This window comes from Bemisia tabaci, chromosome 5, assembly GCF_918797505.1.
Source record: "Bemisia tabaci chromosome 5, PGI_BMITA_v3".
NCBI classification, from domain to species: domain Eukaryota; kingdom Metazoa; phylum Arthropoda; class Insecta; order Hemiptera; family Aleyrodidae; genus Bemisia; species Bemisia tabaci.
This window is the reverse complement of record NC_092797.1, coordinates 26955987-26969935: the sequence shown is the minus strand read 5'-3', so window position 1 is coordinate 26969935 and position 13949 is coordinate 26955987. Positions and strand designations below refer to the sequence as shown.

Genomic DNA, 13949 nt, shown 5'->3' with positions numbered 1-13949 from the left:
ACGTCAGTAAGCAGTACAGAATTATTTTACATTAGGCTTGTCGAAAGAAGACCTATTAATTTCAAGGATGGATACGGCCTATTCAAAATTCTGTTTTTTTCTTCTTTTTTGCCCTCCTGCGGACTGATTATTGAAGTTGATAGACAAAGCTATAGACATAGAAGACATAGGAAGTGTGGAAATATCCCATTGGTTAAAATGGGCTGTTTCTATAAACTAAGGGAGAAAATGATGGACTTTCTATAGAGCCTCTCGTGGGTTGCCTTTAATTAGTCCATTACATGTCTTCTTTGTCCATTGCAACCACCTGCTTCCATCGATAGGATCACTTTTCATCCCTTTCGTTTTCTTTATCTATAACTGTGTCTATCAATTTCAATAATAGACCCGCTGGAGATACACTTCAAGTAGCTTTCAGACGATGCAAATGACAGGTGCGCAGGCTGAAACCCACCCGATACCGTTTCAGCGATGATTTATGACATCTCGTCATTTCGTGCATCAAGATGAGATTTTAGATACTCCTTCTTTTGTCCCTGAGGTGCTCAGCTTCAAAATATCACCAGTGCCACCAGAAAAGTCGGGATATTGCCAAGCGAGGGCACACGACATTGTACGCCTGCCTTAACCTCGTTGGCAAATCGTAGATTTTAGCTCATTGCGGATATTGGATCATAATTATTATGGTTACAGAGGATGTACTTTTAAGGATCTACAACTTTTTATTATTATCACAAATACTTTTATCAGTGTATTAGGCTCTCGTAATTGCAGCGCGAACTCAGCGCTTGACTTGTAAGTAGTTTTGTCGCGTTGAGGAAAAACGTCGCATAAATATATAGATGTTGCCAATTTTCCTGACAAAATAAGGGATTTCCAGATGTCTTTTGAAATATTTTCTCTGAATTTGTGTCAGAGAATATTACTCCTAATTTAACTCTGTGTCTGTAAGAACTTCAAAGAAGTTAACTTCTAAAACTTTTCTTATAGAACTTCATGTGAGTCGTGTGCGACCAAGACAAATAACTCCACTTTTTGAGAGTAACTGAGTGAAATATTGTAACTCGGAAGATTTTCTGCGCTCTTTTCACGTATAAAGGTCGATCAGATCAAAAAATACAAAACCCGCGTAAAAATTTGCGATTTGAGATCACAAACGACAAAAGCTATGCTAAAATGTCAACTTCAATTTCAATTCCAACATGAGGATTAACGAATATTAATAATATTCTTTAATTATTGATTGATTTGGAATTGTTTCAGTTTAATTTTCTTAAAAATCTTACAATATGTAAATTTCAACTTAATTCAAATTTTGCTTTATCATCATTGCTTTTGCAGAACTGTGTGTTTAAACCAAGTTTCTAAGCTTAAAAAAGACTCTGTAACAATATTTGTCACGCCACAACATGCAGAAGGCAATCAGGTTGTAATTCTAAACTATCTCTTATTCTTTTCCTATATTCTTTGAAAAACCTACCAATTTTCGGGGCCTCAGTATACTGATTCCTGTCAGTTCTTGCAACGTCTCCAGTCCTACTTAAAAAACATAGAACACCGGCAAATACCGAAATTACGGTTGTTTGCGGTTTTCCGAAAAATTTGTAGTATTTTTTTTATAAATGGCAATTTATTCATCTCCTATGTACAAAAAATAAGAATATATGCAGAATGATGTAACCTAGCCTTATAATAGGAGGTTGCCCCCAGGACATTGCTAATGATTAATACCTTTCTTTTATTTATAGATTTAATATATTTAAGTGCTGTTTTATGAGGGGACCGAAAAATGAAGAGTTGGAGTTGGTTTGTTGATCCTATACGCCTCATTTCCTATATTAGGAAATCTGGCAACATGGAATTACTCATACGACACTTTTCCTCACCAAGTCAGAATACTTACGCCTTTACTGACTCGCTGAGGAAGAACGCCGCGCCGTCCGAAGTAGTATTTTTCAACGGAAAAACGCGATTCGTTGCGATTTTTTCGGCGATAAAATCGCTAAGATCATCAACATCTGAGCGATTATCCTCGATCTTGTTGCAATAAAATCGCAATTTTATCGCCCGGCAATTTATCGCGATATTATCGCAACAAAAATTGCGATACATGACGATTTAATCTCGATTTTATCGACGAAAATTTCGCGATTTTATTGAGCAAAAAATCGCGATGCATAGCAATTTGATCGCCATTAATCCCAATTTTTTATTCGATAATACTGCGATACATTGCCACCGATATAATCGCGATTATCAACCGATAAAATCGCTATTTACCGCGATTACTGCTACTTGGGTGTTTGAGCATTCGAGAGTTGCCAAATTTCCTCCAGTAAAACGTAAATTTTTGAAAATTTTCAGATACTACTACGAGGGTCACAGGTATTGAATACCTGAAACTTGTTATTTTCTTAAACTTATTTTCTCATGCATATTCACTAACTCATTAGGGATGGCTGGATTTTGTCCATTTTCCTCTTTTTTACTTCTATCACCCAGCCATCTCCTACAATCGCCCATTAATTTTATTACTGAACTTGCAGCTGATAGCTCCACTGATTATAGCCAGCCAATAGCGTGTAGACTTGTTGTCTCACCACCTGTGACGTCAGCAAGTCTATAAAAGCTTGCGCTGCCCCAAAATCTTGGTCCTTTACCATCTGACCCGTACATGTACGCCGTGCCACTCTCGCCCTTATGGCACATCCCTGTGTGACAAATCTAATTCTTGTAAATCTGTTCTCAATATTAATATATCAATCTTTTCGGCCCTCCAAATATTCTCATTTTTGCTCTCCCACAGAAACCTTTTAATTTTCCGCCGCGTCAAGGATTCTGAGATGTTTTCAGTCCGTCTCAAACTCAACAAATCCCACTGCCGTGACATGGGACCACAACCGAATCCCATAGACGTGACATGGTGCCGAACCCCGTTCTCTGACTCTTTAGCTCAGATCGAACCAAAAGACATGAAGTTCCTTTTCAACAGAAAAGAAAAGAAGTTCCTGTTCCACCCGGAACAGACGAGGCGATTTTACGGAGTTACCCTTTTCCTCGTGCATTTGCGAAGCGAAAAAAAGACGTCTCTAAGATCTGGTTCTGGAGATCCTTTTACAACATCTGTGCCACTGTCTCTCTGGTTTTTTTTGGACTCCATCCCTGCTGCCTCGCTTCGTGGATCTTCTCATCTCTCTCTCTCTCTATCTCTCCATCGCCTCCATCTGTGATATTTTGGTAAACTTCATTGTGTTGGTGCTTAAGTGGAATTGTAGTGATTAAGGTTGGTCAAGTGTTCTTTTATTTCTTTTTCCCCCTCCCACCGCCCTAAATTTTTCTTTTTATTTACTGTCATGTCTAATTCTTCTTTTTTTCAGGTCATTTCTCTTTTCTTGTCGTAAATTTTCAAAATTTCAAGTTTACACTCTAGTAACTGTTTTGTCTTTCACTGCATTTCTAGTCATTTTTAATCTTATTACTTACTTCATGCCAACAAACAGTATTTTCTAAATTTTTATCTTTACTACCTTTTCTTTTTTGATTGTAAAATTAGTTTTTCGTACATATGAAATTTTGCGATCCATCAATCAGTATTTTTCTAAATTTTTCAAAGTAACTTTTTTTTAGTAATTTTTCAATTGTTTTCTAATTTTTTTCAATCTAGTAATTTTTATTTTTTTTTTCGATCAGATTTTCACCATTTCTTGCTTTTCTTTCGTATTAATTTTAGTTTCAGTTTTCAAAGACACTTGTGAGTTCTCCGCTCAAGGTTTGTCCATCACTTTTCATTCTTATTTTTCTAATTTTCTTTGCAATTTTTCGTGTACTTCCTTTTCTTGATTTGACCTGCTTTATCTAAATTTTTTTTTGTGCTTGGTAAGACTCCCTGACCCTATTTTCTTTTTTTTAACTTTTCGAAATTTTTCTTTTCAATATAATTTCCGTACTTTCTTTTGTTTCGTGTGATTTTGTTTGTTCTTGCGATTACACGTCCTCATCTGTCTCTACCGCCTAGTGCGATTGACATTTCTCTGGGCTGTGGAAAGCGATTCCAACTTTGTCATCGAAATATTTTACCTTAGTTTTTCTTTCCGTTCTTTGAGAATTTACTATTTAAACGTCTCCCTTATCTTTCAATTTACTCTTTATTGTCATGGGAACGGAGTTCCCCATGATATTAGAATCGTTCCGTTGCTTTCGCTATGGGATTCCCTATACCTCTGCGACCTTGAGCGTTTCGCCCAGTCTCCGATTTTTGGTTGATTTACCGATGTATCAAAAACCGTTGTATTTTTTAGCCAATCATGTCTCTACGTCAAGTTGTGTTGATTGCTAAAATTCGCTCTCAGCGAGTTTTTTTCCACCTTGAGATGTCGTGTCTGACTGGTAAATCTGCGCAGAACCACGAAGTTCCGTTTTTAGGCAAATTCTTTTTTTTGGGAGGTTCTGATTGGTTATTTTTCGCCATCAGTTTTCTGTTCGTTGGTGCAAAAGATCGCCTACCTCGGTGCTCTTGAGAAGCCGCCATTATCCCACCTCAAATTTGAAAAATAGAAGTAAAGAAATAATAACCATCGTACAAGGTGGAAAATTGTTCTGGAGGACTCGTTACGGACAAAGAAGTCAAAATCAGAGCTCGATTGATTGATTTAATTCATGGATAAACTAATATCGCCTCAGCTTACTGCCGCGATGACATATGCATGTTGAGATGAACCCTGGGAGACATGAAAACAGTGCGAACCATGGCTCCTACAGCAATGCGCTTGGTTCATTTCTCTCAGCAACAAAGCGTCGCAAGATCTCTTGTGATAAGCCCCGCCCATTGCCCGAGTCTTTTAAATGCTATTTTAACTCTCGCACACACCGATTTGTTATAGCCTAGTTGACTAAACTGCCTCATATTTTTTAGTAAGTGCGGGCAATGGGCGATCGGGAGTTCGATACCCGACGATGGGTGTTACTTTTTAATGGTTGTATTGAATGTTTTAGACTAATCATCAAAAAATAATTAATACTAGATGATAAATGTACGAACATTTCCTCGTGAATTAATATGTTAAACATAAATACTGGAATATACCTCCTTCATATAATCAGCCACATGTTCCCCCAAATTAATGACGTTATTTTCTTTTTTCAATAAAGTTAATTTGCATTCAACGTTCGTAAGTTAAGCAAAAAGTACCTATTGATACAAATAGAAAGACATGAAAATAGTATGTCTAACATTTCAGTTGTTTTTTTTATTTATTTTTTGTTTTTTTGTTTTTTCAATAAAACAAATTGACTGGGACTAGAATCATTATATCTCTGAAGACAAAAGCTAAGTTTTTTGATACAGAAATACTAATATATTCATCCTTTATATAATCAGGGAGATGTTGACCCAAATATTGATGTATATTTTCTCTCTTCGCCCAAATTAATGATGGTATTTTCTTTTTTCAATAAAATTAATTTACATTCCACGTTCTTAAAGTAATATTTTCTCCAAAATTCAGCAAAAAATAACAATTTATACCTACGCAAAAAGTAAATAAATAAATAAATAAATAAATAAATAAATAAATAAATAAATAAATAAAGCAATGACATGAAAGTAGTATAGGTAGTGGGTGAGTTCAAATAAGCGTCTAATCTGGTGTTCCCAGCTGTTTTAATCGTCATAATCTAAGAAACATGGGCAGATCAAATGTTTTTCTCATTTTCCACACTATTGTTGACTATTACATGCTGTTTCCCACTTTATTTGGACTGAAATAAAAATTTAGGAGAACTTTGAATGTGCAAATTGCCTACATTTGTCCCAAATTTGCGTGTCCCCCGTGCCTGGTTCTTGACTTTAAATCGATGTTGCAGCATAACTAGAGTGATTATTTAAAAAAACTTTATCGGAGATGATAGGTAATGCTTTTGAATTTGAGAAAAAAAATATGTCAATTTATTTTTTGCTCCATCAATAAATTTTTCACGCGCTAGAATCATTGTCCCGAGCAACAGTCAGCAACAGTCAGGAGAGACATTGCGGCAACGATGTAATAAGCTCTAAATGATTGCCGTAACGTTGAGGTTTTTCCAAAAACGACTTTTTTTGTTTTGATAGACTAGTTCACACGTCGTAGATGGCAAAAATTCTGAGATTCGCAAATTTTTGTGCAAGATTAACGCCATTAATGATGCCAAACAGAATGCTATACACGATAACTAACAGGGCGTCAAGCATACACACACACACACTAATATCAGCTCGTAAAATACTTTCAAAGTGTGCGTAAGGGAAAATTTTCTCTTATTCCGATCCTCTAGGACGTGCTACTAAATATTCCGTGAAAAAAAACACCAAAATTGTCTTTATTGTTGGAGATAAGCTTAAAAAACAGCTTATTCCATCCTGTCCCATATGTTTCCATCCTGTCCCATGTCCCAGTTCAGTGGGACAGAGTGGAAAACTGTTACAACTGAGACTTGCTTATTTAAGCCCTGTAGGCGCTCTTTCCTACAGATTTAAGTGAAACTCAGTTACCGGGGGTATTTTTCAATGGGGAACTCGAATTTTTAGTCGAATTTTGAAAATTCGAAAATCCAAGATGGCGGACATTGCCTAAAATGCTATCGCAGCGCCTAATCAACTGAGGCTTCTTTGTTTAAGCCCTGTAGGCGCTCTTTCCGACCGATTTAAGTGAAATTTGGTACGCGGGGGTATTTTTCAATGGGAAACTTGAATTTTTAGTCGAATTTTTGGAATTCGAAAATCCAAGATGGCGGACATGACCTAAAATGCTATCTCAGCGCCTAATCAATCGATTTACGCGAAACTTGGTACCCGGGGGTATTTTTGAATAGGAAACTCGAATTCTTAGTCGAATTTTCAAAATTCGAAAATCCAAGATGGCGGACGTTGCCTAAAATGCTATCTCAGTAACTAATTAATTGATTTTAATGAAACTGGACCGGAAAACCTTGGCATTAGGAAAAGAAAGGAGATTTTAATAGGGGTGCAATACATGATTTCTTATGTGTCTTAGGCTACGTAATCGAAAAATTCCTAGGTTTTTTCCATCGTGCACAGATTCTCCCGGAAGATTGACTCTGCTGGAAAAGCTAGATTTTTAAGGAAAATTCCGATTTCTCCGGAAAAATTCCGATTTCTCCGGAAAAATTCCGAACTTTCCCGGGATAAGTCGCACTGATACAGGTAAATGGAGGTGATCTTCGGAATCAGCGCCAAAAATCTACTCCAAAACCGTTGGAAAATCTTCGGAAAATCAAAAAAAAAAAAAAAAAACGTTGACCAGTGTAATTGATATGTTAATGCAATTCCTCAAACTTTTCCTGGCTTTACCTCCACTTCAGCGGGTACACGCCCACTTGAAGTTTTAAAATTCGATGTTTTTGATCAATTTTGTATTGCAATATTCCAAGAAATAAAAGCTTCTTCTCGTGTTAAAGGAAAACAGTAGGATGAACAGACGGAACTGTCTAAAAGATAAGCAGAATAAGCTCCAGATATCTTTCATGACGGATGAATTTTTTTGGTTCTGTAAGATATGAAAGGGTTACATGTTTTCAATTATACTTTAATTTAGTGCTCGACGATGCTTTTATGACAATTGCGTTCAATTTTCAATTAAAAGTACTTATTATATGTCACCTCTGAGATGAAAATTTGGGAAGTCAGGCAAAATTAGAGCAAATTTTGGGAGGTGATACACGTGACGGTGGAAATTCGGGTTTAAGCATAACTATTAAGCTCAACGAGCTAAATTTCCTAAGTCTACACCTAATGAGAGTCAAAATAAAGGTTGGTTTGCCCAAAAATTCACAAAAAAATTTTGGGAGGAAATTGAACCTGGAATTTGACCCTTATTTGAATTCACCCTAGTATACACATCTAACATTTCAGTTACATCTATTTGAATGAAAAAAATGGCAACTTAGGAAGCACATAGGTCACTTATGATGCGTATTCGGGCATATGCGTAGAGTAGAAATATCATACTTTACGCCGAAAAAACGAAACTGAAAGTTAAATGCGTTAACTTCCGAAAACCATACATAATCCAACGAAAATAAATAATTGGTGAATAACAGCTTTCTTGTATGCAAAGAAAGAAAATTAAAAATGTTAAAAAAGAGATGTCGACACAAAATTACATAGCCCCTTCAATTCTGAAGATACTACAAACGAACTGTACCTTAAAATTTTCATATCCCAGAAGCAAAAGTTCCCATGACGAATATTGCTATCGCTAGCGATTGCAAAAACCAACTTGTTTATCTTTGTTTTTGATTTCTTTCTCTTTTCTTTATTTTAAGTCTTATTTCAGTTCCGTAGCGCGAGATACGCAACTGTGATATAACTTTCCCGTTGTCTCTTGTCTATGTCAGGAAATTTCAATTGAGCCCACCCTGCTCTTGTTTTTCTTGCCATTCCCAACAGTCAACCCTCTCTATCCCCATATTTGATTTTTCGCTCTATTTTCATTCAATCGCCAACGTATCTAACTCCCAAGTCTCCTGAGTCTTACCAACACACCTTATTTCCTTTCTTTTTTTGTAACTTTGCATTGTTTGCCTAGATCCATAGTTTTCTTCACTTGAGATGTTTTTCCTTCAGTTGGATTCCGATCCGACTTCCTCTTAAAATCTTAAGTCAAGTGACACGTAGCAAATGTCACCTTGTAAAACGTACGTTTTTCAGGACACTAGCGTCGATTCCTACCGACACCGTCGATTTCCGCATCGACCCCTGTACTTTCCTTAGCGCAAAGGTTTAGTACACCCCTGGAATAACTCCTCTCGAAAGGACATTCCTGTACTGCAACTTCCTCTAGAAAGGCTTGCAGGTTCCTCTAAACTCGAAGTGTATGCTTCTAGATAAGCTGGCTGCGATTTAGTGGACATTTTCTTTCACATGTTTGAATCTTTTTACCTTTTTATCAAATTTTTGCTCGTGTAATTTATTTTTCTGCAATTTTTGCCCCCACCCTCCACCCTATTTGATTTTTGCTTTCTGCTTGGTAGTTCTTCTGATACTTGAAAAGCATCTCGTAATGCCAAGTTTCCTCACCCTGAGCTGCGGTAGGCTGCAATTTTCGAATACCTTTTTACCTTTTAATTTATTTTATTCAGTTTTTACTATTTTGTCTCACTTCGGTTGCGTAGCGCGAAATGCGTGACTTTTGGTGTAGATTTTTCCCGTTTGGATGTGTTTCAGTCAGGAGATTTTCAGACATTATTTTTTAGTGTTAATTTTTCTTGTCTTCAACACATCTTAACCCTTTTGCTTTCCCCTGTTTAAACTTTCATTACTACTTTGATACTTTTTCTCATGTTTTGTGGTTCAGTTTGCCTTCCGTTAGCCTCTTCTTCACCTCTAGCAATAGATTTGCATTGGTACTCTCTGAGACTGTCAGTTGGTTTTCTTGTCTACATTCATGAAATAGTACATTTTCTTTTTTGTCAAAATTTTTCTTTTTCCCCGAGCACTCTTTCGTAATTTGATTCAAACATTCCTCTCTCTCTCTCTCTCTCTCCCCCTCTCTTAGTGTTCCTTCTGATTCCAGTCAGTAAAAAAATGCTACCGCCGCATTCAAAACGGCTCCTTTTGACTTTCCGCAATCAAACTCTCTCCAGGCATTCCCTTCTCTAGCCTCATATTTGACTTTTTTTTTAGTCAATATCTTTAAAAAAGGCGCTCCTTTTCTAGCCTCATCTCAATCAAAAAGTGAAGTCTACTATTGTAAATCATGGCCATGTAACATCTCTCATGTACAATCTTTTCAATATTGTATCAAATCTTTAACCCCTAGTCTAAACAATGCTCCATCTAGTTACTCCCTCTTGTTGATTTTTGATCTTGTTTTGTCTCGTTCAATATTACATTTTATTCCTTGAAAAAGACAGAACAACATTACTTAAAATTAACGACCCAATGCATTATTCATGACAGTACAGCCAATTTTTTTTCGTTTTATCATTCTCAGTTTTTATCAATTTGTAATTCTTTCATTTTTAGTTTGTGCTAAAACGCTTTCAATATGCATACGAATCTGACGGGGTCGCTGTGGCCTGCGCAGCAGTAAGGATAAGGCAGAGCACAAAAACTGGGGCACAAGATCTGAGGACCATCTCGGTGTGAACTGACAAATATCAACGGAAATACAAGTGGATGAATACCTCCACTTCACATAGAGGACCGAGCAGACTAAAACTAATCACCACCGGGCGAAAATCTTTTATAATTATAATCCACTTTGATTGTTTCTTTCTTTTTTTTTCACTCGAATTTATTCTTGAAATCTCGAACTTCAGATCCTGTCTTCGGCTGAGTTGATAAGCGATTTTTTTTCAGGTCCATGTCCAATTCTTTTTTGGAATGATTTGCAGACCAACATCTAAAGCTCGCGTGAACCGACCCCATACAATCTGCGGGGCAAGTTTTGTTAGGAAGCCTCGAGTCGATTTGACCCGGCTTCAGCATTTAAGGATTTATGAAAATATCACTAAAATGACTGCATAGACCTCGCAAAAAGTCAGGATTGGATCCAAAAGAGGTCATTCAGTCTGGGAATTTAATAAAATTTGGTAATGCAATCTCACAAAATTAGGCTCCAATTGTTCGGTCACGTCTGAAAATATTCTCATTTCCAATAAAATGATTCCTGAATGGGACTTCCTGCTATAGACCTCTGATGCATTCAATTGATTTGTTCCTATCTCTTTTTTTACTTGCCTTACTGAACACATTGTTCTTAGCCAAACTCAACACTCTTTTCTCCCCTCTCTCTCCTTCAAAATTTTACATTGTACTCACTTGATTGCATGTTTCATTTTCCGATCGAGGAGGCTAAAAAGATCTTTCTAGCTGACATGTTTCTTGGGTTCATAATTTTCAGACATAAGACATTAAAGCAATAATTTAATTCGCCAGCTCTGCCTCGGTTTCTCTAGAAATAACGGTGCTTGGATGCTGCTAGTAGCTGTGATTTGTTCTCTTTCTTTTTCATTTCACAAGTCTATCCGTTACTTTTACACGTTCAATTTTGAAATTTTTTCTCTGTGCTATCAATCAATTTTGATCCTGAAAATAGCCTGAAATTGTGATGATTTTCCAAACTTTTCTGGGGCCCCCGCCGCGTAGAGGGCGAATCCCCCGGGAAATATCATACTCGTTATCAGAAAAAGGGTGGCATATTTTTTAGACATGCGGTATGCGAAATATGTCTGGCTAAGTATCTTTAGCTCCTAAATTCAAGAATTACTTTGGTTTTTCTCAATCATGCATTAATTTTCAGACAATCAAATTTTCCAAGGAAAATTCATTTTTAAATAATCCCAATTCACCTGGAAAATGGCGGAGACAGGGAAAAACCAAGGTCATATGTAGACCCAGGGCTGAATATTACACGAGAATCCGCTTTTAAAGCACTAACTTTTTTTTCGGTGCATACTTGTGTAATCTTCCATAGTCAACAGCGGACCAGTCTTGCGTCATTTTTAAACTTCCTGCGCGAAAAAGTGTATCCTGAGTTAAAAAATTCTTTGGAACAAGGGCGTATACTAGAAAAAGTAGTTCCGCAGAAACCGCTTTTGAAAGTTCAAAAGTGTATAGCGCTGGTTGTAGCCAATATCTTCGCACGAAATTTAATTAATTTAAAAGAACAAGTCTTTGAGAGTATACTTGCAAAAACGAAACATTGTGACTACATTCCCCTATGATTCCTACATGATAACGTGGATCGCTGTGTAAAAAAAAAGGGAGGGGGGACTTTTTAGTACACTATGTATATTCCCTGAAACTAGGAAGAATCCAGATTCAGTAAACGCGTTCTCCCGAAAAAGGGCGGATGCGCGCATACGTCTTTGTCCCAAAGAACTCCATGTAACTTGCCGGCGCGGCGGCCGGCGTCTAGAAGAAAAAATCAGTTGCACCTCATGAAATTTTAGCTCTATTTTCGAGTGACCGCGGTGTTGCGCTGTCTATCATAGTTTGCACCTGTAGATGCTTGTCTGAGGGATATTTTCTTGAAAAAGTAGTAGATTTGTCAATCGTCCATGTGCCTCCGTTTTCCTCGTTGGCATGAGATGAGATAGGTCCAGTCAGCACCCGATATGTCCGAAACGCGCCACGCTGCGCTGCGCCTCGTCGCACAGTTTACATTTGATTTGGAGCGGCCTATGCGCAAAACTAAATTCGTCGATAGTACGTCTTCGCCGCGTAATAACGCACCCGTAACGCGAGAGTCGACTCCCGCCGCGCCGCACAGTGGATCGAGTCAAGTAGAGAGGTCGGACGTGAGATTTTTTACAAAAACTGCAAACTTTGATGTTTATTTCGTCACATTTTAAATTTCATGGGGTGCTTATAGAAGGAAATTTCATGAGGAAACCAATGGAGCCGCTTTTAGAACCCCGAAGTTTTTTATAAACGGAGTTATCAGCGCTAAAAGTTTCCAAATCTTGTCCGGGCACTCCTCTTGACTCGATCCATTCTGCAGTGCTAAGGAAGAACGCTGTATGAACATTCGAGAGTTGCCAAATTTCCTGCGATAAAATATTCATTTTTAGGAAGGTTATGAATATTTTCCCTTGAAATTTTTGGGACTTTTCGGTGAAATTGCGAGCAAAATTATCCGAGATATTGAAAGAAAAATATTCATAAGTTAATTGCACTTGATCGTTTATTTTGGTTGCACCATCAGTCTCACAATAACAACGGTGAGGCTCATAGCGTTCTTCATTTTAATTTTCTTTGTTTTACCCGTTGAAAATGCGGGTGTGATCCCTGCGAAACGTCCCGGGCTTTATATTTTATTTTGTGTGTTCTTTTTATTATTTGCGGCCTTCGTCCCGATTTAAGTTGTTTTTTTGTCGGTCCGTCGGGCCGATTAAGTTGTTTCTTCTAATACTCATAAGTTTACACAGGAATGAGACGGTACGGGATATCATGGATGCCAAGCAGACCATCGTGCATGACATTATGACAAAACAACTCATCTGGTATGGTCATGTCCAGAGAATGGCAGGAGACAGGTTGCCGAAGAAGGTCCTTGACTGGGTTCCTCCTGGGAGAAGACGCAGAGGGCGCCCAATGAAAGGTTGGAGGGACGGGATTGAAGCAGAAATGTTGAGGTGCTCAATCCCCCAAGATTTGTGGTTTGAAAGAGAGCAGTGGAGGTTAGGAGTCGTAGAGCGCGAGGGAGTGCTGTAAAGCGACTTGTATGTATGTACCGGGAACTTCGTGTTTTATCATAGGCAATGGAGATGTTGCATGCGTGAGGAATTTGCAATTTCACTGTTGTTGATTCCTATGTAAAAGTTCGCGAAAAACACGATGGTGCCACTGGTTTCCTCTAAAATCAACTCCCAAGCTCAAAAATAGCTCTCAAGTTGAGGCCAAAATGGAGGGGATATCCCACCTTACCCTGAGAGTCGACCTCTACATCAAGGCAAACTCTTCATGCAAAGATAGGGAGCAAGTACAATAGCAGGGTTTCCGTGTTTTCAGTTTTGGAGTCCCCAAATAAAGTGGCAACCCTGCTAATGTATTCGCTCCCTATCTTTGCATGGAGAGTTCGTCTTGATGTAGAGGTGGACTCCCAGGATAGCGTGGGATATACCCTCCATTTTGGCCTCAACTTGAGAGCTTTTTTTGAGCTTGGGAGTTGATTTCAGAGAAAACCAGTGGCACCATCGTGTCTCTCGCAAACTTTTACATAAGAATCAATAGTCAAATAGCAAATTCCTCACACATGCAACATCTCCATTTGGCAACGCCTGAAGGTTCATACGGCGTTCTTCCTTTGCACGGCAGCATTGTGCGCCGATGCGGAAACTGGACGTCCGACTGGACGTTCCCACGTGCACCCAGAGCGACAACACGGACGGGGGAATCGGCGATAACCCGGAGAGCAAACACGAAGAACCAACTACATATTTACGAG

General features: G+C 38.0%; 1 long non-coding RNA gene across 1 annotated transcript; it reads left to right on the top strand.

Moving 5' to 3' along the window:
• The first annotated feature begins 2432 nt into the window (after positions 1–2432).
• On the top strand, positions 2433–13231 carry LOC109037763 (uncharacterized). The gene is made up of 2 exons (XR_002009495.2): positions 2433–3283; positions 10022–13231. It is a non-coding gene; the product is annotated as an uncharacterized lncRNA (long non-coding RNA).
• The last annotated feature ends 718 nt before the right edge of the window (positions 13232–13949 follow it).